Genomic DNA, 27,918 nt, shown 5'->3' on the forward strand with positions numbered 1-27,918 from the left:
AAGTAGAAGCAAAGAAGATGTCTGTTCGGTGGGGGGAAATCAGTTCTTACGGATGTTACTGAAAAATGGATGCCCCCGTCCTGACACTATGCGGTGGAGTATAGACAGAAAGCACACAGGTTTGATAAGCAGACAAAACTGAATTTAATTCTCCCTTTAGCTCTTCATGTTCTTTGTAGTCCACAACATTATCCTTAAGTTTTCTGAGCTCACTCAGTGTATGAATGTAAAATCGCTAGTATTTTAAAGGTATCTTTGTTACAATGATTAGATAAGCTTTCTTATTTTCTACAGAATAATATGTCCCCAATTGATGATCACCTAAATTAATATATTTGTGTCCCATAAAATGAAGTTAATGTTTATACTCAACATTATATATGGCACTGCTTTGGTTATAAAACAAATTTACTTTCAATAGTTATTATTATATGTTAAATGTTTTCATTTGCCCTGCTCAATAATATGGAATTTATGTAATATTTATTATATATGTAATTCAAATAAAAATGAAATAATATACTCAATAATTGCCTAGTGTTTGGAACATTGCATTTCTTCAGTCACACTACTTTGATTTCTCTGTGATACCCCATCTTAAAATAAACTCATATCTTAGTGAGGTAAGAGAATTGAGTATAGTTCAAAGTGAATGTTTTGTGAGAATATTGGATTAAGATCATGTTTCTCCAAATATTTATTTGAAACTTCTATCAAATCTTAATGCATCACACATTTATCAGCTAAGTTTAATTCTCTATACGTCATACCCTGACACTTCATGTCACATGAACATTGTTTTATTTAATTTTCAAGTAATTTGACTAAATTTTGAGAGAAGTTAAGGTCACCAAGATATTTGGACAGTTCAATTTGTGATTCCAACAGTCAAAGGGGAAAAAATGTAAAACGATGAAAGGTAATCATTAATTTCAGTACTTTGAGTAATATAACATCATAATTATCCACTAATGGAGTGGTTGCTGCAAGCAAAATAAGATTATATCTCACCTAGGATGAACAATAAGGACAATTCACCACCCCGCATGACGAGAATCCTCAGCAGGGGCTGAGCTGGGGTGGTTCATTCAGCAAACTCAATGTCATCAAGGATGTTCCTTTGAACCTGCTCCCCTGCCCATCTGAGTGCGTGGCCTCGGCCTCAGGCCGGTGACCCGCATCTCAGGGTGACTGTCATCACTCCAGGAGTGACAAAGGTGAAGCCCTCCACCTCGGGCAAAAGGACTCTATTTCCCTAATGAAGAACAGGACGTCTTTCTCAGCAACTCCCCAGGAGACATTACCTCGCACGAACCAGACCACGAAATAAATCACCGGCATAGACAATGGGACTGCACGACAGGCTTGGAGTGACAGGAATCTGAGGCTAAACCAGGTGGGAGGGGCCGGGCCCCTGCCTCCAGCCGAGGGAGCCAACCTGGGTGAAGAGGAGAACCGCTCCTGGGTGGGCCGCTCCCAGTCCCTCCTGCAAGAAGGATGCTCAGTTCCTCCCCCCACCCCCGAATCCTGCAGCCAACACGTTCATCTAACACCTGCTCTAATGCTCTTCTGTTGTCTCGAATATTCGGAGAAGTGGTCACCCGGGCCTAATGGATGTCTCCGGTGTGAGACGGGGGCACCGCGAGCTCACTTCTGTCCCCGGAGAGCGAACGACAGTGATGGGCCCCTCCAAGCCCAGGGCCGACCGGGCAAGACTAGGTCCCCAAAGCAAGGGTTTGGGGCAACCAAACAAATGAAATACCCACTCTCATTCCTTTCCTTTCTCACTGATTCTTTCCTTCATCCTTGAGAAGCTTCATATTTACTGTGTACAGACAATGGATGAAATGCCGGGGATTAAAGCTAAATAAAAACTCTGATATGACAATACTATCCAGTTAATGATGACAACCAAACAAAAACAACAACAACAAATGAACAATTATAAACAGTGAGATCCGTGCTACGGCGGAAATGCAAAGTGTGCTATGGAGACACACAGGAGGGGCCTATCAGTTAGAGGCAACTTGCAGAGGTCATCATAGAGCTTCCACGTGCCAGTCAAGGGGCTGTCTATGAGGAATAAGCAAGTCTTTAAAAAAGAGCTAAGTGAAATGATGGTGTTTGCGGGCAATGAACTAGAGAAATAAAGAGAGAGAGTGGGAGGGGAGAGTGGGGAGAGAAGAAGAGAGAGAGAGACAGAGATTGAGACCCCTAGATTTAAACAGCAAAAAGCTGTGCATGAACACCGTGAAGCTGGGGTCACATCGTGAATGGCCTTCCCCAGCATATCAAAGAGTTTAAAGTACAGCCTTGAAGGCATTAGGAAGTCATTAAAGGATTCTGAGTAGGATAATAACACAGTTATATTTGCAATTTAAAGTTCATGCTGGCTCACATGCAGAAGATAAATTGTGGCTGGAAATGGATTAAAGACAAGAGAGATTGATTAACAGGCCGTTTTAAGTAACACTAACACGGAATTAGAACTGTCTGAGGCTGGGTAGTGGCAGACAGGGAGCTTTAAAAGGCAGGGATAAATCGGACAAATATTTAAGGATACAATTGACAGGGTTCGGTGATGGAAAATTTTGTGGGAGGCTCATTCAGAAGGAGAAGTAAAGCAGGCTTGTCAATTCCGCGCCTGGGGGCAATCGCTCAGGGCCGCTGTCATTCAGGAGACCAGGATGTCGTCCAGGAGGAAGCAGTTTGGTACGGCATCAAAGCTCAGCCATGCTCCATCGCGGGCTGTGCACCGGGCGAAGAGGCTGGCTGGACCACATTTCCTCTGTGTTCTCTACTGTTCAAAATACAACTTTCTTTGTGTCCCGTCGGAAAGCTAACTTGCTAGTGACGGCACCCCTGAAATCTCCCCACATTCTCACCGGGATTCGCTTGCCTCTGCCGTATCACTCGCCCCAGCGTGACACAGGGACCACCTGTGGCATACGCTTTTCTGAACAACCAGATCACAATACTTCACACTTCTATATTCATGTCTGAAACGCTCCAATGCTTAAGCAAAAACTATGCTGGCAAGCTAATAGGCCCTCAATAAATTGTTGTTATTTTTTTTCATGGAGCCAAAAAGATAATCGTCACTGAATTCCTTTCACATGAAAACAATAGATGCTTTTGGTCCCATTGTTGAGTTGAAGGTAAGGTCATTTCTTGTCAGCAGGCTCTGAGTGACTTTAATTAAACATTTTATACCATTCTTCTGCTGCCGGATAACATGTCTTTTAACACACAGGAAACATTGATCTGGAGATAAATAGTATAAAATCTTTTTTACAATCTCTTTCTCAGTTACAAGATTATATACTAACCACAATACTTCTGCTGCATTCTAGAATCACAGAAGAATGCACACTGTCAGTAGACACCTACAGTGAGGGTAATAATGTACATATGGTGCATTATAACATCCTTATGCTGGTTTCAAACGCCGAGCAAATAAAAAAATGGAAGGGTGGAGGATGTTATGACTTAAACAATACAAGCATGTGCATTCAGCCCGGTCTCTAAAGGACGCATCTCACATGTGGCAAACATAAGTGAGGGCGTTCTGCGTTTCACTGTGTGCTCACCCCTTGTCCCCCTCCTTTCGGGTGACCCGTCGCTGCACTGTGGGTGTCCAGGGTTGCTCTGTCGGCGGGAGTGACGGGAAGAAGGGAAGGCAGGCAATGGGTGGACTCGGCAGCGACCCGCCCCAGAGCAGAGAGGCTGGGATGGCTCGGTTCCTATCATGACTTGTGGTATACGTACGCATTGCCCAGAACTGGTTCATAAACCCGACTGTGTCCAAGTACTCCCAAGCTGAAGTTGTGAGAAAGTCAAAGGCAGAAAAGCTAAACGTGAGACGAGTCTGAAATGGAGCTGGAGGCGGAGAATGACCCGTTGTCCTCAGTTTATCTTCAATCCCTCCTTCGGCAGGCGGGAGAGGAGCTGGGCGTGTCCTGGTGAGCGAGGGGTGCTGTGAAGAATGCAGGGTGAGTATCCCGCCCCTTCATCTCCCCCGTCTCACCTGCCTGGGGGGGGCTGCTCATCTGGGAACAACTTTCCTGTTCTCGGCGTTAGCGAGAAGCGGGTCGATGTGTTTGTAATTGTATAGTCCGGTCTTGATTTCAGCCTTTGCAGATAATTGTCCAGCTTGATGATGCAGAGGTTTCCATGTTTAAGGTGCTGAGGATCACAGCTCTCGAGATGACTGAGCCTTTTCTCTTTCTTAAAAGATTCTGCTCCTTCCTTCCACAACTGTGAAATTCCTCTTTGTAATATTCCGGACTCTTCACTAAGGAATCTTACATGTGCACCATACACTTTTCTTTCAGATGTTAGCTTCGTATACACACTAAACACTTGATCTCTCTGCTTGGAAAGTTCACAGGAATGTCACTCTCACGTTTTGTATACCTCGAGCTTTTATCTCTCCCTTCCACACCCGGTCACAGCCACATGCTTTCATCCCCCTCAGTTCAACCATGTGCACGTTTTCAAAGCCCAACCTCCCAACACGCCTCGGATTCCTCCGTCCGTTTCCACCCGCGTTGCCCCCGCTCACAGCCTAGCCACCCCCTTTCTCAGCCAGACCACTTGAAGGGCCTTCAAGCTGCTTCTTCCACACAAATGTACCCACCCACCCACTTTTCCTCCTAGCAAGAGAAATGGAATTTTAAAATAATAAATAATACATAGTCACTTTTTGTTTAAAGTCTTTTAGCTTCTTTACATCTCTTTTCACAAGTGTATCTGATCATATACTCAGAACCACTCTCCTGCTTGCTCACTGAGGACTTCCCACACTGGACCTGGGTCAGCTCTTAGGGCGCCCCAAACCCCTCAGCTCACAGGTGTTGCATGTGCTTCTCACACTCGCTCTTTCTCCTGCCTGGAATGTTCTCTCCCCACCCCCACCCCCACCCCAATCTTTTCTCTGTTAACCTCTCCTCATTCTAGGAGTTGGCATTCAAACACCAACTTCTAGAGATAGCTTCTAGGTAGTGACCGTGGAAAATTAATGCCACTTTCCACCGGTATTTCCTCCCAGGACACTATTTTACTTCAGAGAAATAATTTAATATGTTTATCTGTATGTTTGTTTGTTTACACTCAGACTCTTCTAATCTGCACACTCGACAATGGCAGGGGTGTCTGCTGGGACCTCGGAACTTGGCACAATGCCTCCAACATTGTGGGAGATCAATAACCACCTGGGAAACAATGGCCTCCTGTTTGACCTTTTTATATGTCCAAGGGTTATCGATTTCCTTAGGGACTTCATGAAACACTAAAATTAAGATTATAAGTCATAGAACACTGGCTATTCTTGGAAATTCCATTATTTTTGTTTATCTATTTGTATTTTCTGTTATACACGGCTGGTTGGTAGAAAGAATCTGGTCTTGTTTCCTTGCTTAATGTTTAACCGCCACGTGCACCCCCAGGCAGCCATCGCAGATTCCACTGTGGTTGCGTCCCAGAACACACTTTTTAAAGCAAGACGTTCATCACACATGTGTTCATTGCATACTAATCACTTTAACTGTCAGATCACTGAGAGGACCTCGAAACATTCGAACAGTTTTGCCTGCAGATCTCTTTGGTCGTAGGTGATGGCTACAGCACAACAACCACCAAAGGTGTCTGGGGAAGGCTCCCGAAATCTCGGGTACAGGGGGTCCTCCCGCCCCTGGGCCAAGTCAGAGAAGATGCATATTGCTGCCTGGCCTGCAACCTTTAACCAAAGACTTTTGTACAGACAGCCCAGACTCTGCTTGCGCTGAGGATCTCTTTGGTGAGCCTGGTTATGTGGGCGCATTCCCTCCATGTCACCAGCTCCAACTGTTGAACTCGTCCCTCCCCAACGCTCCATGAAAACCAGAGACAAATCATAAATTTTAGTGTTGCTGCTAAACCATGCTGACAGACCAGGAATTGTTCATTCCATAGTTTCATGATTTGGCCAAGAGTCAAGCATGCAATTGATCCTGGCCAGCTCACACCCATGTTTCACAAGTAAGAATGTAACTTAGAGAGTGCATAACATTTTTAATAATTCTCCCACACACTACTACATTTAAATTGCACATTGATAAGAGGAAGGTACTATACTTTCTACGACACAGAAGTGGATATTGGACTCAGAAAGGTTATGATGCCTCTCACTCTGAATCAAACAATTAGCAAACAGGAGCACTGGGAATGGAACACATATTGTTAGATATCAAGTCTAGTTTTGTTTTCATTTTTCTATTTCATCAAAACTGTCTCTCAGCCCTGGCTGGCATAGCTCAGTGGATTGAGCATGGGCTGTGAACCAAAGCATCGCAGGTTTGATTCCCAGTCAGGGCACATGCCTGGGTTGCAGGCCATGACCCCCAGCAACCACACATTGATGTTTCTCTCTCTCTCTCTTTCTTCCTCCTTTCCCCCTCTAAAAATAAATAAATAAAATCTTAAAAAAAACTGTCTCCCAAGCAATCGACTTAATTCATATTCTCCGCAGTACTTTTAAAATAGTCGATAAAATAGCACATCGACTATTATCTGCATTCACATTCTCATTCGTCTGTCTTTCATTCACTCCCAGTACCTTGTGACAATGTATCCTGTACACTCTAAAAATTATTTTCTTTTTGGAATATTTTATTTATTTTATTTTTAAAGAGAGAGGAAAGGAGGGAGAAAGAAAGGGGAGAAACACCAATGTATGGTTGCTTCTCACGCGCTCCCCTACTAGGGACCTGGCTGGGAATTGAACCAGCGACCCTTTGGTTTGCAGGCTGGTGCTCAATCCACTGAGCCACACCAGCCAGGGCCCAGAATTCTATATATTTCCTGTTTTCCCCTGTCTAGCAAATTTGAGATACACATTTCAGGCTAGCCATCGACTCACGACCTTCACATCTCCCCCAGCCTTATTATCTACATGTTTTCGTTATTTCCTTGAAGAGCAACTATGGGGAAGCTGAGAGAGCACGTGGCGTTACCTTATCTGATAATTTACATCTCGAAAAATATGTTAAATGTATACCATATTGCAGAAATAGGGATGAGCCAGATTTACATCTTGCAAAAAATCCTTGCGGTGAGTGCACGTGTATATGTGTGTATGTGTGTGTTTCCAGTTATTTTACGGATTCCTATCACTCTAGCCTTTTACTCCTGAGCACACACCTCTTTCAAGGCTTCCTGCTCACGGTTTTCAGCGTGCAGACCTTCGTGAGTTCTTCTCTGATTACTGAGCTCCAGAGAACCAATACTGGCTCTTTGGATCTAATTTCATTTAATTCAGCCATTGTTCATTTTCACCTCCAGGAACTTAGCGAGATGGTAAAATGGAAAGTGATTTGGCTTGCTTATTTGCTTTGAATGGAACATTAAACATCACTCACTAGAAGAAATGGCACAGGATTTGGACAAAATTAGAAGCCCTGGGTTTGAGTCCTTCCTCTTAGTTTACTCATTCACTTACTGATTAATTTACATCACAAAAAGGTGACCTACTTGTGTGATTATTTGCAGAAATTTGGTTGTGCAAGTAGTTTTTTTTTGGTAAATTAAGTTGCACCACCAACTTTTAGTTAAGTTGTTTAGTTAAAAATGTTTATTTTTGCATAAAATAGAATATCTCCATTTTAAGGCAACAGACATGATAGACTAAGTGCTTCATTTTTTTCTCCCTTCTAACAACCAATTAAAAAAAATTACAAAGGAATGCAAAGGCTATAATCCCTAAACATAAAGAAAATAGGAGAAAGGGCACCGACAAATGTGAGATTTGCGTAAATTTCTGGAAAGCACACATCAGATGTTGGGGTGTTTAAGGGGTAGCTATCACAGTAAAAAAAATAGTCTTGAATACGGACATGGGAGAAAATAGTCAAACAGCAAATCATCTACCACCAGCCTAATAATTCAAAGGTGGGGGCTGCATCTGCAGACTGAAAGAGAAGTGAATGTGAGAACTGTCCTGTGAAAGGGAAAGCCAAGCCTTGCCATCTTTCTCGTCATAATATCTAACTTCTAGCTATTTTCCCAGGCAATATATCGCCATACTCTTCTGTCAAGAGGTTGCATAAGTCATCTTGCAATAACCAAGGCAATGTTTTGAGGGCACCCAGACCTCAGGGTAAAGCCTTCTCACTGAGAAATTCCAAAGGCCACTCAACCAGCCCTGTGCTCGCACACGATCTCCTGGTTGTTCAAATGAAAATGTGCGTGTGTGTTATGTGAAGTTGAATTGACTCCCAACTCCATGGTGACCCCATGGATGCATGGTGTCCACCGTGGCCTGTCCTCACGGCCCTGCTCCACTCCCGGAGACTCAGCCTGCGGCTCCTTTTACAGGGACCATCCGTCTCCTGTTTGGTCTCCTCGTTTCCCGCCGCCTTCTCTTTCCCCAGCATCTTCTGCTTTCCCAGAGACCCTGCCTTCTCATGACGTGCCCGTAGTAGGACAGCTCTGGACAATGGTCATTTTTCCAACATTTCATTAGTTCCCCCCTGCAATTGGGTTCTACTGTGGTTTTCATTTATAGTTGCATTACCTGCTGTTCTCTTTATAGGCACAGTTGCCTCTCTGCAAGGAGTCAGGGAGAAGTTAGGAACCAGCTGGATATAATAAATTGGCATGGTTTTCTCTGCCTATGAAGAGAACATGTGCTAGATACACCGGGGTGGAGTGTGCCTGTGTTTTTGGTATCAATCAGATGCCTTGCTATATTTCCAGTTAAAGGGAAGAGGTTACTATGGTTCACTACAGAAATCCAACCTGTAAGGAACAGTTTGCCAAGGCACCACGGCCAAGTCCTGCTCTATTTTTGGGTCCGGGATGGAATGCACAGGAGTGTGGAGAAAAGCCGGCTGAGATCCTGCCCGCACGCCCTTCTTCAATCCCCAGGGTGTTCAGTCCCCACAAAATCCCCCGCCAGGAGAGCACAGTAAATACTGTCAATGTGAAAGGGACGGTCAAGGTCCGCATGGTGTTTTATGCCAAGTGGGCTTTGTAATATTTGAAAGAAATGAATCCTAACTGATCTGGAAAAAAAATCTGACTATAAAACTTATCACTCTACGGTGGTTAATTCTGCATTAAGAAACAGTACACCAGCTGGCAGAAGATGATAATCCCCAATCTTTTTGATTAGAGCATGTTATGGATAATTGACGGACTCATTCCCTAGTTTTCAGTTCTGCCAGGTAGCAGAGGAGGACAGACCCACTCAAACACACACGCGGCATTCTGAGATGCACAGAGGACCAGGGGACCCTGTCAGAGTCCTTCTTGGTTGTGTCCCTTCCTGTGTTAGCCGAATACTCATGCTGAAAACAATGACCCGGATGGGAGGGGAAAGGGGCCACCCGCCTTTCTCTCTCCTTTCAGGCTTTCCTCACTCACCCTCGAGGTGACAGGAGTGTTCGTAGTGAGTGCGCACACAAAAAATGAATGGAAGAAAAATGTTCAAGTTAGTTGTGTGCTGTGTTTCCACCATGCGTTCAGAACGGTGGGAACACAGTACAAAACCAGCTTCGGCATTTTTGTATGTAGAATGTATGTAGGAGTTATGGACCAGGAATTGTGTCTTTGGTGACTCCACATACGAGTGGAATGCTTTCATATTAGCCCTTAAAACTAGCATGGTACAATATCCAGGGGAGTGGTAGAGTGAACGCTAATTATTTAAAATTTTAACTCGACTTAGAAGAATATTAATAGCAAAGAAAAAATTCCTTAACAAGCTGAGAAACTGCACGAGAAAAGAGTTGCCTTCTATTCTAGTACCTTTAACTGCATCTTTTCCCTGTTTTTGAAAGAGGGACTCCCATATTTTCGTTTTGCACCATGCCCTGGTGATTATATAGCTGCTTCTGCAGCGAGACGGCGGCTGGAGCTCAGTCCGTGAGGGCGAGGCCCCGGCCATGGCAGAGCTGAAGGCAGGAGGCAGGCTGGGTTCCCCGTGGCTGCCAAGGATTGTAGACCAGCCGTGGGCTGTCCACACCCAGGATTCCCAGAATGAGGAGTATACATACTCCTATCATGTTTAACCAACTGTTTAGGGGAGGCTCTGGTATTCACGGCCCTGCTTAATCTTCATTCATACGAGCATTGAATGGAAGTAAAAGAATTTCAAAAGAAGTAGATTTCACTGGTATGCATTTGCATTATAGACACTCCTATAGTTAAGATCCACAAAAAAATATTCTTTAGGAGAAAAATGGTCACAGAGGTGATGGACCAGGTTTATAATGAAGCAAGTAAGTCATGTACATTTATTTATTTCTCGATTTAGAAAATGTAAATGGCCCTTGACAAAATGATTTACTTGAATAGAGATACTTGATTAGAGTAAATTCATACTGTCTTCTCTTCATCAGAGACATAGTTTCTGTTTTTATTATTTGAATATTTTCATGGCACAGGGGAAAACCACTATGAACAAGTAACATCTAAGGCTAAATGATGCTACAAAGAAAGTCTTCTGATGAAAGACAGGAAGGGGAACATCCCATCATCACCCACGCAACGCAGAAAGACAGGTTTGTCCATTTAGTGATACAGCACCATGGGAATGACTGCTTTCAGGGGAGGAGATCTGGAAAGTTAAGTGACTCGGAGGCTCCAGAGCTGTAAATTGTATGATCAGAGAAGCACGGGAAAAAAAGGAACAGAATTCCCAAAGTGAAACGAGTGACGGAATGATGCACACACATGACATTTGTCAGAGCGAGCCCGGGGATTTCAGCGCGAGTGCGCTTGCTCTGATGGACGGACGGGGTGTGCAGAGGTGGGTCTGCGGCTGTGAGTACGTGGGACTCAGTGCACTCTTTGCAGTGTAATTCATTAATCCGCGCATTATTGATTTGCATTACAAGACAGTAACCCTGCTTGTGCCCATCCCTATTTTTAATGTTTTCTACAAACCCTTTGCAAACAGATTACTAACTGACCTAGGAATGCGAGGTGGGGGGATATGGAAACTGAAGGACGTAGAGGAGGTCAAATACCTGTCTGGAAATAAAATTTAAACTAACAGCTAAATATCGTGAGTATTAGTTTGTTTATAAGGAAATGCTCTCCTAGTAAAAGAAAGCAAACAGCAACCCTGAATGAGGCGGAGAGGCGTCCAGCAGTGTACTTCCCGGTCTGTAAAGGACCCCCGTGCCCTGAGACGTGCAACGATGTTTCTCACATCCCGCTGAAAATGGTTCAAAGGAGAAATGGGGATTCATCGGACCCATTAAGCACAAAAACACAGTAACAATAAAAGGCGATAGGGTTGGCTGGTAAGAGGGCGATGGAAATGCAACTAAGGGAATTTAAAGTAAAAGAACATATTTCAAAAGGAATTTGTTTAGGGGGTTCAATATAGTCATCTAGTCAATGCTAAATCCTCTCTCTTGGAAGTATTTTGTGAATACTACCATATACTGAGTGATTGAAATTGTTTTCTAAGGAAATTTTTAAAAAGAAATAATGAATAAATCAACAATGAGCACTCCATATCAATGTATTTTTCCCTAGGATAGTTCTTCATTAATGTCATTCATGTTCTCAGATAAAATAAAAGTGGTGTGCCTAAAATGAAATAGAAATACAGGAACAAGTTCCATGTTCGTTAGTCAGGACTTCGTTTTGCCATGAAGTGAACTAAAATGAAATGAAATGCGTGCTCCTTCTATCCATCAGAATATCAAGCAGCCCACGTCTAATACATTAATGGCTAGACTTGATGCTGGCCTTTGCAGTAACGATGTGAGTGGGCTGGTCAGCCACCGACATTTGCCGAGTTCCTACTACGTGTCAGGCTTTCCTTCACAAAAGCACTGGGGGGTAACCAGTGCCATCGCTCTTCAGGCCAGAAAGCAGGGGCTCGGAGAAGGGAGGACAGTTGCCCGAGGTCACGGAGCTGGGGAATGCATTTCCCTCTGAGTCCGTCCGTCAGAGCAGAGAGAGGAGCCACGGACACACACCGCTGTCCGGGCAGAGCCAGCTGGTGGCATTAATCATCCGCGCGAGAGCTTGTGAAGTCTTCCACGGGTCAAGTCCATGAGGACGAAAAGGGCCCCGCTATTCCACCTACAACTTTAATCAAGTTTCAGCGTGCACCGCCGAGCCCAGCAGCCGTGAGGCTCCGCATGAAGCCAATGGAAAAAGAGATCCCGGAGACAGATGGGGCCTTTGGATCCACGCACGATTATTGCCTTATGTGCTTTTACATGATCCTTGTAAAAACAGGTCAGCTCAGCTGTCTTACTCAGAGGAAAATGTAATAAATGTTTACACAATTCATCACTTAAAGAATCTAAATTTAATTTCCTTCTTGGACTCCTGTCTGTAATAAAAATATGGAAGAAACAGCCCGTGTTATTTACCTCTTGAGAATGACGAGTTATGAAGTGGGATCTTTGAGATAGTTCGCCTGGACGTTTCCATGGCTCCCTGCTCCACTCCCGGCGGCCCTCCCCTCCCGGTCGTCAACAGAGACCGATTTGAGCGCATAACAAATACGGCCGACGAATCAATGAGCTCCACTGGAAAAGAGCGTCAAAACCCCGCACTTTGCTATTATTACAGTGGCTAGCTATAGAATCATTGTTCTTATCACATCTCATCAAAACAACATTTAATTGACCTTGAAAGAGATGGCAAGTTTTGAAAATTGGTGACTATATTTTCAACTATTTTGAAACAGAAGAGAATGCTAAATTCAGAGGTATGACAGTTAAATCTTTAATTGCTTCTAGCATCATTCATTGACAGTATGTTATGGTGAATTCTGACAGCTTCATTCCTTTCATATGTCCTTATCTATCTCCTACTTACTAAAATGTCAGACTTTAAGGTGTATTCTTTTTTACTACGATTTAGCTTTTATCCATTTAAAAATCCTTGAATGGTAAGATATCAATATTCAAGTGTAAGTTGCTCTGTTCAAGTCTCCCCTTTGGAAGCACTGCGTACAGAAGGCACTAGCAACAGCTGGCTTGATAAAGAGGTAGAAAGGACACTCAGAACTTTTGTAGACTAGAAGAAAGGTAGCGGGTAACATATAAAAGATTTTTGAAATAATATTAATGAAAGAATTAGTCTATTTTACAATATTTACTATAGAAACTTTGCCTCCTTTTATTAAAAGAATACACATCCTTTTAGGTATTCATAGATTTATTTCACTTTATTTCACAAAACTTAACGTCTTGAAAGTATAAGAGAACTGACAGCTGTGTGTACAAAATGTGATTATCAGTGAGCATTCCTGAAGGAGGTATGTTTTCTCATGCTTAGATACATTTGGGGTGCGGTAACTATACATATTAGTTAACCGCACGTGTACGTTTTAAGCATTAGCAGAGATTCACTTCAAAGGAAGCAAAGTAAACGTCAGTTCATTAAGGAAGAGAGAGGAGGTGAAAAAGACCTTCTAGTCTTTCCTTGAAGGGGTCTGACTGCCTAAGTTACAAGCTACTGACGGAAACTTACTTTGTGGGTCATTTGCACCACTTCCAGACTTTCCTGGGACAGTTGCCTCAAATGTCTTGGGACACATTTTTGCCCACAAATCCCAGTTCATCTTTCTGTCATGTTTATTGTTAACTCCTCTAATGATTACTGAAGAAGAGATTTTTTTTTTTGCCATGGAGGTCCTAAAAAGGATCCCTTAGTTCCTGGGTCCAGGAGCCTAGGATACTGCTTTGCTTCCCCCAGCATCCAAACTAGAACTAGAACTTGCAACTTTATCTCATGAGCCTGTTGAGCCAGCTTCCGTAAATAGAAGGAGGAGGATTTCAGAGAGACCTAGTGGGTTCACTTGCAGAGGGCCTCAGCTCCTCTAGTGTCATCTCATGGTGAAAGCAAGGCTGCCGAGAGTCGCAAGGCCCCCGAGAGTTACTGCCCCCCGTTTCTCACGGTGCCAAAGTCCGCACTGCTGTCTGTGATTGGCTGTGGTATGACCGACCCCCAGATCCAGCCCCCTCTCCGTTTCTCTTTCTTTCTTAGGAGTTACGCTCGCCACCGATGCAGTTATTCATTCTAGAAGGTCTTCTCTATCACTTACTTGCTTTTTAGTGGAAAGCAGGACTGATGGAGATGCATTATGCTCAGGTCCTTATCTCTAACATCATTTTAAAACAAAAAAATTAAGATGAAGGGTATCAAAGTTTCTTTATAGTAGCAGGGTCTCATAGTTCTGTTCTTTTTCATATTGGGTTTTGTTTAATCTTAATCCTCATCTCCAACTCTTCCCTAATAAATTTTAAAGCCAGCAAATAGTGAAGGAGAATCAGCAAGTTTGAAACACCGTTAACTGTTCTTTCTCATATCATGTGGCTTTTTCATAACAACATACTATCTGGTGAAGCATAAATGTATTTTGAGTATATTTAATTCTAATATAACCTTAAATATAGATTATTATGTTTATCAAATTGAAAATGCAATTAATTTAAACAGATTACAATTAAAAATTATATCTTACCTATCTCGACATAATAATCTTAAACGCACAAGAATGATTCATTTGGTTCAGCTGGTGGTGTTCAGATGTCCTGCTTAAACCCTGGGGGCTGCTTCTGACCCTGATACCCCCTTGTCTGAGATGTTGCTGTTGGTTAGCCATCTGCATATAATTCCGTTGTAGTCTCAGGACTAATGAAGTGTTTTGCAGACAGTAGGCCCTTTTCAATATGTGAAAAAGAGTAGATGGTATAGCAACAAAAAAAAAAGGAAAAATGAATATAAAAATGTAAAGGAAAACATCTCAGAAATCCAAAGAATGAAAGTGATGATCCTGTATTTTAAAATGCCTTGTAAAATAAGGAAACCTGTAATTTTCACATGAATGATTCTGTGTTACTGCAACAAATTATCTGATTACTTGATTATCAGTTGACCTAATTTCAGATTCATGATGGCAGGCTCCAAGTTTCCATTGAGGAAGAAAGAAAGAAATAGAGACAAAAACTGTAACATTTATTTTCAAAAACATGTACTGAGTTCTCACCTCTGTAAGACTCCGAGAGAGTGGTTGCTGATTCTTGTGTTGAGTAAGCCTATAATCTACCGAATCAGGAATAAGTAAAAAATTGGTGGTTTATTACGCATCTTTGGAATTTGTACGAAGACTAATTACACAGTTTAATAATATATTTCCCTATTTACTCAGGAACACTAACATTCCTTTAGAAACAACAATAGCGTCCTTATCCAGACAATGATCATTAGTCATGACTGTGACCTTGGGCATCCGGCCAACTAGAGACATTCTTACCTGGTACAATTAACTACATGAATTAGAGGAAGGACGAGGGAGGTCAAATCAGACATTATTTTAGTTAACCCCTTTTAGCTCAGTCCACGCCATGGGTGCAAATTAGCTGTGATACCCCAAATATGCAGATTATGCAGTCCCCAGTGTGAAATTGCCACGTGGGGTTCAAGTGCAAACCTATATTTCCTTCAAATGGTCTTGATTTATATCCCTGGTATTTACCAGGATTGAGTGTATTTAAGGAAAACTATTTATAAACTCTCTTGTCTGATTTTCCTAGTTTCATGATAATCTCCCTCTAAAACCTGCCGTTCCACATTATGAATTGAAAACATTTACTCTCAGTAAAGCTGACTGTCGGTTTGCAAGAGTGATAGAAGAGAATTGTCTGGAAGTTCTGTAATTTTAAGAAAAATGTCATAAAGATATAGTTTTGCTTGGCTTCTAGACCCACATATATCATATATTTCCCCTAAAATGAGAAAGAAAATAAAAGCTGTTCTATTCACAAAGCAACCGAGTGGCAGCCAGGCAGGGCAGGACTGCCTCTCAGTCATAAGGCCTCATTTATGACGTAGAATTGTGTTTGCTTTTAAAAGTTTAACTCTATAGATGCTGGACTTCACGTCATAAGAAGGAATGAATCACGCACGGTTCCTGCGTGGAGAACAGGAGTGAGGAGAGGGGGAAGTTGGGCCAGAGGGGCGTTCTCCCTCCTCCCACTGCCCTCCCGCTGCTGCACGGTTGACCTCGCCCTCCAGGCTTCGCTGTGCCCCCCTGACTCTGTGCCCCTCCACCGACCTCCTGGTGTGGCTGCCTTTTTGCTGCCTATCCCACTGGTACCAGCACATAAGCAAAGTAAAATTCAAATCACGTGAAGTCATAGTTTGTTAGGAGTGGTATTCAATCATTGAATTGAACACGCAGGAACATTCAGATAAAATAGTGTCAGCCAAGCGTCATCGTGTGAAGCAGAGAGCGGTGCTGAGATTTCAGAACAAAGAACCTTGTTATCGCTGACTTGAATCTGACTCTTGGCTCCGCAGCTCCCTGAACTACATGAACTTCGTGACTTTGCTTTTCTTTGCCAAACCTGTTTCTCCCTTTGGACAGCGAGAGCAGCGTTTCCTGACTGTGTCATCATTGTGTGGATCTCCACAGGTATTACGGACAAAGCTTGTGACCGAATAAAAATCCAATGGGTAGCTCAGTCAGCTGGGTGTCGTCTCACAAAGCACAGTTCCCCGTCAGGGCACACGCCGGGGCTGTGGGCTCGTACCCTGCTCTGGTCACTTACGGGAGGCAACCGATCAATGTTTCTCTCCTTCTTTCTCCCTTCCTTTCCCTCTGTCTAAAAATGAGTAGGTAAAATATTTTTTAACAAATCCAACAGTTATTAGCAATGTTTACAGTTTCAATGATCTAGCATTTTCCACCATGTCATAAAATGAGTTTAAGGTATTCCCATAAACATACAGTATAGGCACACTCATGTTTAAGATATTTAATAATTTCTCCATGAATACACTTTCCATGTAAGCTGTGAGTATCAGTTATAAACACCAAGAGCTCGATTTTACCCTGGGAAGTAGAGCATACCTACCCATAGAAAGTTCTCAACACAAAGAAAATATTATCTATTTTCAGCACTGCACCCAGAAGTACTAATTCCCTCTCTCTTACACTCATTATTTTCTGTTTGCTTCTTCCGATCCCATTTCCTGCCCAAGAATTCAAGCTCACTCCCTTTTTGGTGTTCATTTCACTTTTACTTTATGCCTGTGCCGTTCTTTTTCTGTCGGATTGGATCTGAAACCCTGGACCCTGGCTGAGATTTCTCCCAAGCACGACCACAGTCGCTCGGTCTGCACAGAAACACTGATGCGACGCGGTGTCCGACCGTTGCCCCACCTGTCACGCCCTGCCTGGTGCATCTGGTTTCCAGGTCTGGGCCCTGCCCGTCCGTCCTGCTGCAGCCCACGACTTAACCCGGGTTCACATCGGTGGACGCACACGTTCCACATGTGTGTAAGTCCCCACAGATTAAAGTGGAACTTTGTTAGATGGCATGTCGTGACAATTCCTCCACCATGCCTTTTTGGTTCTAATATTGATTTTAAAAGGCTATCTATCATCCATAGAGTTAATAATGAATACAACAATTTTACTATTTTAAGAACTCGACAATAACCAGGAGAGCGTATTGGTAAACTATTAATATTTAGGAAATGGGATAATCTGCTCCTTGTTTTCACATTTCCATCATGAGAATTAACCACAATTCAGAGTACAAGTAACATGCAGACTGTCATGTACGGCCACAGTTCAGTCTGAACAAAGCATTCCAAGATGGCCTCCAAGGGAGATCATCAGATCTTAGGTAGGAAGTGGTTTGGAGATAATAATTTGCAGATGAAGAATCAGAGGCCACTGGTGATGAGCTAATTTCACCGTGATCAGTCACGTGAGAAGTGCTAAGTCATTGTCTTCCATGCAGTCCTCCTCCGGCCCGGCTGGAAGTGTTTGTGTCTCCTGTGCTCGCTAGAGGGGAGCCGGCGAACAATACTCACTGTTATCTGTGGTTTGGGTAATGAAAGATAAGGAGCCTGTTCTTCTAGGGAACAGAAAGACTAAATTTAAGGGCTTGTTTTACTGTTTGTTTGAGTTGGCCTGTGACATAACTGGTTCTGTTTTGCTTTTAAGAGTTCAGTGTATAAATACCGTAAGCTGTGCATGAATAAGTGCCTATGAAATGATTTGAACCTTCATTTTAAAGAAATTGCAATAATAACTGAGGGATCTTTTACTAAAACCAGTTCTTTTGGGGGGTTTTCTGGAAAATATTGCTTACCAGATAGACCACTATCAAACAGTAATCGAGTAACTATTTTAACAAAGTAACATCAACCAATCTGAGAGATGCAAGGAGACTGCGCCTGGAACTGAATGGATTGATCAGGTTCGTCTAGGTCCCTAACTGAACCTTCAAGAAGTGCCTGCACTGAGTGATTTCACCTGCAGTGTCCAGATGCCTAACAATAACTACAGAAGTAAACCACCTGTGACCCAGGGCCTCACACATCTGTCACTCTGCAGTATGCCAGCTGGAATGCGTTCCTGGCAGGTTCCCCGCTATGCTGTCCCTTACTTCCTGCTGGAACCTCACCCCGCTTGTTGGCATTTACTCTGGAGCTGAAACTTCTCTCCCAAGTTTCCTTCCCCAACTCTGGGTTTTGTTTAGGTCTGATTCTCCAGTCTGTACACAATGACAGCCTTCCCTTCCTCATGTAGTCATGCAACCAGATGGAATCCATTTTCCAGACATTCTCACTGACCTGGAATTCAAAGAACAGACAGCACTCCCCACCCCACCAAAATTAAAAAAAAAAAAAAATGCCCCTGAGCCCTCACCACCTTCCCTATGTTCTCAGAGTCAGCCACTTTGGCTGATGTTTCTGGGACCAGCCCCAATAAACAGAACCTATTCAGGGGCTCCGAATCTGGTCAGCAGATGGGGATCTGCTTCCGTCTCAGATGAGAACTACTTAGGGCGTTTTCCCTTCTGTTCTTCCTAGGGCCTCCTCTCTGTTTTCACATCAACGGTACCTTCTCTTCGCGCCTTTGTTAGGGCAGAGCCAATGATATTCATAGGCACAGGGAGAAGCAGAGAAACATTCATGTAAACAGAGGGCAGTACTCTTGCCCCAAACCTCACCCTAAGTATTTTGGGAAAAGAAAAGCACACACACACACACACACACACACACACACACACATACAGAGAAACACAAGCATAATGGAAAGCTTACAATGTACTCAGTACACTATCTAGTGTTACACATTCATTTTGCCCAACCTCATCTTCATCTTGGCTAAATGCAAGAGACATTTTTTTCACTGCCCTAATAGACAGAGTTCACTGAGCTTAAGACAGTTTAGAAAGATTTTATTTACCAAGTGTCATTTAACACAAATATGATTGATGAGTGTAATTTTGACTTCTGTTGTATTTCATGTCTATCTGCCATAGGTCCAACACAGAAAAACTTGTTATTATCACAGAGAGCCCTTCCTCTATAAAAACAATCATAGTTCAGTTTGCTCAGATATGAATTTCAGGATGGGGTGACTCGTCGTCGGTATGTCTCGAGCTATTCCTAAGGGCCCCACTGCTCAAGTCCTTGCTTCTTCCGGTTTCCTCCGGGCGATACTATCTGGAGATAGTAAAACAACACATCTACTTTCAACTAGACATTTACTATTCCGAGTCTAACATTTTTGGATAATCTTCTTTTAAAAATGTGAAAAAAATAATGTGTAAGGTTGAACAGCTATTCAAACATTTGGAACTGCTCCAAATCCAGGTGAACTTCAGTCATTTTCTCCATAATCCGGAACAGATGATTACATTGGAGCGTATGAATTATGATGTACAGTTCAGGGCAACAGAGGCAAAAGGGCTAAATGAATCATTATGATTTAATGCGTGAAAGTTGAACAGTATTTTATGTATTATTTGCAATTTAAATAAAAAGCTGGTGCAATACATTACTTTAAAAATGAAGGTTACCAGAACATAAACAAAAGATGATACAAGTAATATAATAAACCCATAAACATTAAGTTGTGTGGAAGGCACTATCTGAATAATTTTCAAGGTCTACTTGGTCATTCCTCTCCTTTCACTTTAAGGTCTCTTCTGGGCTTTCTAAAATCCTTAGTATAATTCAGAAATTGTTCTTGAGAGATGACTATCTTAAAACCTTCTCTTCTTAAATAAAAAGTTTTGAAAAGTAAATATAGTAATAAACAACACAATCGTTTTGAAAGCACAATAGAATTATATTTCATTTATACATGTAATTTAGTTCTATTTTTAATTGTTACATAAATATTTTCCTTCATTCCTTCTTATTTAACTTGAAGTGAAAACTATTATTCTTGTCTTAGTAGAAGAACTACAGCTCTCTTCATGAAACTATAAATCTGCCGTTGGAAGCGAAATTGTTTGTGATTTCCTAATACAAATTGTTCTTTGATCTCATACCTTCTTTTTCACTGAAAATATTTGCAGAAAACATTACTGGGGAACTAAAATTACTGTATGTTCTTGTGTTTCCCTGCTCTTAAATCATTTTTGGTCTGTATTTCTTTCCACTCAGGATTCATAGGAAGAGGATGGAGAATAACATGTCAACGCCTGTGATTCTGTCTTCAAACAACAGTGAGTTATTTTCTGCTTTTCCTTTAAAGATGATAAACTTTCCTCCTTCAGCTGTTTCCTTTCTAGCTAGGAATTTTGCAGGACGTAAGTTAAACCACAGTCCTTCTTACATATCTATCCGCAAACCTGAAAATCTTACATACATTTGCCTCTGATACAACTGCTTCCTCAAGGAAGTTGATTTTTGCCATAGAGACTTCCATTCACTACTTGGTATTATAGAAATCTTTTACCAGAGAACACACTCGTATATGACTTCATTTTCCTCTATTCCATACCACTTAACAGAAAAAGCTAAGTGGAATATTTAAAGATTTGCTTAACTTGTATGCCAAGTGTTCCTGGACTTGTGATATACACACCACTCGCTTCCCACCGATCCCCCATCTAGGCAGTCACGGGATATTCGGTGGAACCGCTCTAGACCTACAGCAGTTCAGCCCGCCTCCCGCATACACGGCCTCACGGGCTTTGTCTCCCCTGGTGTCTCTGTGCACTCCAACCCCAGGATAACGCCCGGACGGGCTGGCTTACAGGCCTCACACATATCTTGACACCTTCCTCCCAACACAGAACACGGCATCTGTGCAGAATCTGTATTTCCTGTTAACCATTTTAACAATGTCCATGCCCCTTTGCAGTAACTTCACTCTTGTTATTCTCATCACTGATCACCAGTATTCAAGTGTATTTTCCAGTACTTCTGCTAACTGTGGGGTCGCCACAAAATACCAAAGCAAAGGATCATTAGCTAATTAAGGTTATTACACTTGCTAAATAAGAAAGACTTTTTACCTTGAAAGATATTTATAATGTTTCAAAATATTATGAATACTGGGGCAGAATATATATAGGGATTGGGGGGGGGGGGTATGGCCTTTCTGGAAGACACTGAAGGTAGATCTTGTCATATGAGGAACTGATCGGGATTGAGCCGAGTTTATAACACAATAGCTTCAAATAGGAGGTCACACTGAGGCAGGGATGTTGAGTGAATCTGGATGAACAGGCTCAGAGTCTTGAGAAACAAAGTTGTATATTTAGTTTGTTATCTCACTTTTCAGGAACAAGTATTTTTTGAAGCAAGGGATAAAATATTATATATGTATATGTGTCTGTGTGTGTGTGAAGTTTATGCTATAGGCTGAATCATATCATGTTCATCAAATCACAGAAACCCACTGTTCCCAAAGACAGAAAGCAGGGGAGAGAGCAGCAAGGGAGACAGTGACTTAAAATGATGCAAATGCGCTGAGCAGTGGCCAAGCCAGGCAAGGTTTCATGGGCCATGTTAAAGAGTCTTCAGGCTCTATCCTAAACTCACTGTGAAGCCATTGATAGATTATGAGCAGGGAAGTGATGCTCAGATCTGAGTTTTGACAAAGTTACTCTGGCTGGTCCACGGAGAATGGGTTGGCTGGGAGCAGTCGTCAGTAGAGGGAGACCACTCAGAGCCTGGTGCTGTGATCAAGGTCAGATGGTGGCAATGGATCTGGGTGATGACAACAGTCATCGGGAGAAGCAGAGAAACTTGAGGGGTGAATGGGAATTTACATTATTATAGGACGTGAGGGCAAAGGAGACGCGGAGCATTTGTGGGACCAGGTGATTGTTGGTGTTGAGGTGATTATCCCAAGTTTAGTCTCGCACATGTTACATCTGGAGAGATTTTAGAAACACGCAAGTAGAAATGACACAGAAGTAGTATACATGTGTAAATATTTGCCGTTTCCACTAAAGTCTGGCCAGCGGATATATATTTGTCAGTAATGACCTTCTAGAACAAGCCATAAATGTGAGGAAAATCACCTAGGTAAAATAAACATTAGCAAGAGCCCTATAGAACTTTCAACGTTAAGAGCCAGAGAAGCTTGAGCCAGTAAATAGGCACAGACGAGGCCCATAAATACAAAGATAAAAGCAGGAGAGCATTATGTCCAGGAAGCCAGAGATAGAAGAGGAAAAATCAAGAAGTCTGTACTGTGAAAGGTTACTGAAAATCAAGTAAGATGAGTTAGAAGTGAAAATGACATTAGTTATAAAAATAAGGATGTTATCAGTAACATCCCCCCTTCTCTAATAAGCTGACCTTAAATTGGATCATTGTCAAAAAAAGTAAAACGAAAGGTAGAGTCTGAGGGAAAATGCTCTTTCTAACAAAGATATTATAATGTAGAATATTAAATCATAGAAGATAATTATGTGAGCCACAGTGCTAACTGTTATTAGAGGCAGTTAGTGGTTCAATTATATTAGGCAATATTTATTGTGAACCACAGGTGAGTGAGTCACTTTTGTACCCTCTTAAAGGGTTAAAGAAACATGTTTTCTATCCGTGTGAATAAACAGGCCAAAACACTAGAGGCTGGGCTTTCTGGCGGGAATACCATTAAGCACGCAAGAGCTGGCACTTTCGTGCTGCTGTGGCAGAGAGAGGGACTCAGTGGGTGGCACTCGGAGGCAGGTCTGAGGAGCAAGGTGACTCGCGTGAGATTTGGGGTGAGAGGCTTAAGTGGGGGAAGAGTGGAATCTGGCTACCAGCCCTGCCTTCTTCCAACAAATTCCTATCTCGGCATACAAATATACTACAGTCACAAGAAGTTTGGGGAAACATAACAGTTCTAAGAGTTGTTTGGTTTTGTTGCTTTTTGTTTGTTTGTTCTGTTTGTTTACTTTTACAGCAATGCTTGCATTGCGTAAGTAATGCACCGTCCAACCTAATTACTCCTTTAGAAAACCACTGTGTTAGGACAAAAAAGACATTCTCATATGTTACAGAAATGTCTAGTCCTGAAAGAAGAAAAAACAGTGTTTACACCTTCCATATTTTGGAAGCTGTAAAAGTGCTTTTATAAGTCATGAATTTTCATATTTTTTAGCTTGTAAGTTAAATATTACAGCGTATGAAAATGTTACAGCGTATGTGGCATAATATTGATCATTGATATAATATTGCTCATATGTGGAATCTAATGAACAAAGTGAACTAACAGGCAAAACAGACAGACTCATGGATGGGAAACAGATGACAGCTGAGAGGGTGGAGGTGAGGGGGTGGAGGGATAGAGCAAAAAAGAAAAAGGACTCATGGGCCAGACAACAGCGTGGTGATTTCTGGGGGGAGGGGGGCATAAGGGGACTAAATGGTGATGGAAAAAGTACAATAAAGATTATATATTTAAAGCAAAAATATATCAAGCCTCAATACTTAAGCATCAAGTATTAAATACTTAAAAATCTATTGTTTTGCCACAATAGCCTACAACATGGAAGATGTAGTATAGATGACTAATTTCTGTTACATGGGGATTATTTCAAATGTTCTGACCCGTCATGGTTAGGGATATTCATTTTTTTAATTGCAGAGGAGATTACTTTCAAATGAGCACACATTACAGGAAGTGGGTTAATATAATTTCACAGTGGTGCTTGGAAGGAAATTTGTAGCTTTGAATGCATATATTAGGAAAGAAGAGAGTTCAAAATCAATAATCTAAGATCCTCCCTTAGTAAACTAAATAAAGAGGAGAAAATTAAATCTAAAGGAAACAAAAGGAAAGAAATAAAAATTAGAGCAGAAATCAATGAAATTAAAAACAAGTAGTCCCTAGAGAAAGCCAAGGAAACCAAAAGCTGGTTCTTTGAAAAGATTCAGAAAATTGATAAGACTCTAGCCAGAGTAATTAGGAAAAAAGAGAGAAAGACACAAATTCGAAATATCAAACGTGAAAGAAGGGAGATCACTACGTGTCTCATGGACATGAAAGAAACAATAAAACAATATGGCAAACAACGCTATGCTCACATGTTTGATAAATGAGGTAGGCCAATTCCTTTAAGAGATACAATCTGCCATGTGTACATGAGAAGTGCAGACTGTATGAACAGGCCTATTAAAGAAATTAACTCAATAATTAATAAAATAACGTTCCAAACCAGAAAACACCGGGCTGAGAATGTTTCACTGGTGAGCTCTACCAGACACTTAGGGCAGACACTGCATCGATTCCCAGTGATCTCCTTCAGAAGACAGGAGCGGAGGGAATACTGTCTACTTCATTCTGAGTCCAGCGTGACCCAAATATCAGGTTCTCACACTGGTGATGGGACAAAAATCCTCTAGGAAGAGTAACCATTCAATCAAATGCACTGGAACATTTTACCCTTAACAAAGCTACCTTCTCAAGATAAACTATTTTACCACACAAAATCCTGCATATGGACACTCATAGAAGCTTAATTCATAATGGCCAAAGCTTAAAACAACCAAAACGTCCTTCCATTGGTGAATGATGAACACATTGTGATACCTCCAGACAATGGAGTATTACTCAGTGTTAAAAGCAAAGGAGCTATCGTGCCATGAAAAGACATAGAGGAAACTTAAATGCCTATTTCTGAGTGAAAGAAACCAACCTGAGAAAGCTACATGCTGTCTGATTCCAACAATACGACACTCTGGAAAAGACGAAACGTCAAAGGCCATGAAAAGATCAGTGCTTGCCAGAGATGAGGTTCAGGAGAGTGTGAATAGAGGGAGCCCAGAAAGCTGCCCGGGCAGTGGAACTATTCTGCGTGATACCGCAGTGGTGGGTACCAAACGTCACACCACTGTTGAAATCGTTAGAATGTGCAGCACCGAGACGGGCCGCTGGGTGGCGCAGCCGAGCTCTGTCAATGGGGCTGTTTGTACGTAGGGGCAGGGACGTATGGGACACTCTGTTCTTGCCACTCGACTTTGCTGTAAACCTAAAACTGCTCTAAACCTGAAGTCTTTTTTAAATGAAATCACTAAAACACACGTGTATAACACACACATGCAGCTTATGATTCCCACATCTGAAACCCGAAGAGACAAGGTGCTTGTCTACCCCCGCATTTCCCCAGTGCATGCCACCGCCAGACCCACGGTCACATAACGTTTCTATTGCACACCTCGGAGCATGGGCTTTGTAGAATATTTTCTGTGACATAGCGGGTTTAGCTGAGCCAGGAGTCAATTTAATGTATGGAAGTCTTCTGTTGTATATTTTACTCTTCATGTCTCTTCGATTTTACATTTTTTTGTGATTAAACAGTGACATGAGAGACTGTTTTAAACAGGAACAAAATAAGAAGCGGGCATATATGAAGTCACGGCAATAAATCAAAGGCAGCATGTACTCCGATTTCCTGAGTCGCAGCGTCAAGCCCACTTTACTGACGAGAGAGGCATCTACGGTTTTCCCACGGAGCTGAGAGTTTTTGTGCTTTTCGCGAATCTACTGCCACACACACACACACACCCATCACCGTGCTGAATGTGAGGGGCGGGGCGCGTAGTCTCTATCTCGGATCTTTGCTGGAACCCTGGAGTGCCCCTCGGTGGTTGTATAGAAACTCGCTTCCTCTCTGCCTCCGCGCGCTGACGCAGGCCCACTTCTTTTGACTCGACCTCCTGCCACTCACTCTCCGCTTGGTTTGAGTCCCTGGCACTTAAGCCGCTCTGTCTCTTTGGCCTTTGTTTTCTGTCTCTTCCCACTCTCCTTGGAAATCTTGCCGATGACCTCAGCCTGCACACTTGGATCACACGCCCTGTTTGCTCCTTTCCCGTTGCCTCGGCGTCGTTAGACTTGCGGCGCGTCATCTCTCTCTGGGGTTGCAGTATCTGCGCCGTCTAACCTCCTGGGTTTGGGTCTGTGCCTGCCAGACGTCCACTGTCTTCGGGGTCCTTCCAGCTGGGCTCCTGATCTGGACTTTCATGGGTCTGCCCCAGCTGGCTCTGGGACAGTTTCCAATACTCAGCAGACATGAGAGAAGTCCTCCTTATCCTGTCCCAGCTTTTGGTTAAGTCAAATATAACACTTCCTGCAAGCTCGCAGGGCCTGTCTTCAATGCAGCGCTGTGTTATTTTCAAAGGGCACTTGCCAAATAGCTATTTAAGATGCAAACTTTTCCCCTCATCACACTCCCTATTCCCTTTATTTATTTCCCTTGCTTCCCGATTCCCTTTATTCCCTTGCTTTATTTTTTTCTCCATAGTATGTATAGCCTTCCATCATGCTATATAACATACTTATTTATTTCACTTACTGTCTACCTCCTACCACTAGGACATACGCTCCATGAGAGGAGAGCTTTGTCAGTTCTTCTCTGCAAAAGAACCACCCCTCCCCCAGTCCAGAAGGATGCCTGGTCCATAGTAGGTACTCAGTAAATACATCATACGTTAGTGGACAGATGAGTGAATATAGGGTAAATTGGGGGTAAGAATACTCCCCGCGACAATTTGAATTATGGAAAGTCACAGAATTTTTAACCACCAAGACTGGCCCGCTGTGGCACTCCGTAAGCACTTGGAAGTGACTTTGCTCTCTGGGCACTCCTGAGCGCTGCAGTCAGACTGACAATTTCCTAGCAGGGGAATCAAAGTTAAGTCTATGTTACTGACAGGACTGTCACAGAAGAGAGAACAGCTTTAAAATGCACAGATCTCAAGGGCATTATTAGCGATTAAAGGCCGTACGCTTCCTCTTGTTTCATTGTTTATTTCCTCAGAAGAAAACCACATTGCTCAGTTATTCCCAACTCCTCATCCCTTAAAAAGGGGATTTCCATCATCCTTTTATTGTTACACGTTTTGTATCTGAGAGGAGTGGTCGCTCCTCCCACCGCTGTGTGAACTCTGCATCGCGCCCACTTTCTGGCCACTGCAAATAAAGCTACCATAAACACGCATGCCCAGATTTTTGTGTGAACATGGGTTTTCAGTTCTTGGGGATAAGTGTGAGAGGCAAAACTGCTGAGTCATACAGTAGTTGTATTTACTTTTATTAAAAACCTGTTTTCTGCAGTGACTGTGGACCGTTTCACTTCGCACGAGCCATGTACGAGTGGCCCCGTTTCTCTGCATTGTCACCGACACTCAGCGCTGTCACTACTTTTTGTCTTAGTCTTTGCGATAGGTGTGCAGACACATGGTCTTCAGGAAGACATCACTGTCTTACATGGTTCAGCTCACTCCTTCCTATTTCCCCCGAATGATTCCAATGCAAAGAGAACGGACCTGCTCTACTTCATCGGCCAGGGAAGGAGTGGCAAATACAGGTAGGTCCCACTAGGTAGACATTGTGGCTTCAAGAAGTCTGGGGGCGGCGCTAGAGGGTAACATGATTGCGAAGACAGATTATCGGATTTTAACCGCCAACACAGGAGAGAAGGAAGATTTTTACAGGTTTTCTGCATTCCAGGACATAGGCTGAGTGGGGTCTCGGCAACCGCGTCCGGGGCTGGACTTCGGGCTCCCCAGACCCGGTGCGGGCTGGGACAGTCTCCCGCCCTTCTCCGGGGGAAGGGGCTGCACTGGAACCATCTTCACTGTACTTCACCGACCTCCCCAGCAGCAAGACTGCACCTGGGAAACTGAGTTTCCGTGCCGCACCTT

This window comes from Phyllostomus discolor, chromosome 8 (assembly GCF_004126475.2).
Source record: "Phyllostomus discolor isolate MPI-MPIP mPhyDis1 chromosome 8, mPhyDis1.pri.v3, whole genome shotgun sequence".
In the NCBI taxonomy this organism is placed as follows: domain Eukaryota; kingdom Metazoa; phylum Chordata; class Mammalia; order Chiroptera; family Phyllostomidae; genus Phyllostomus; species Phyllostomus discolor.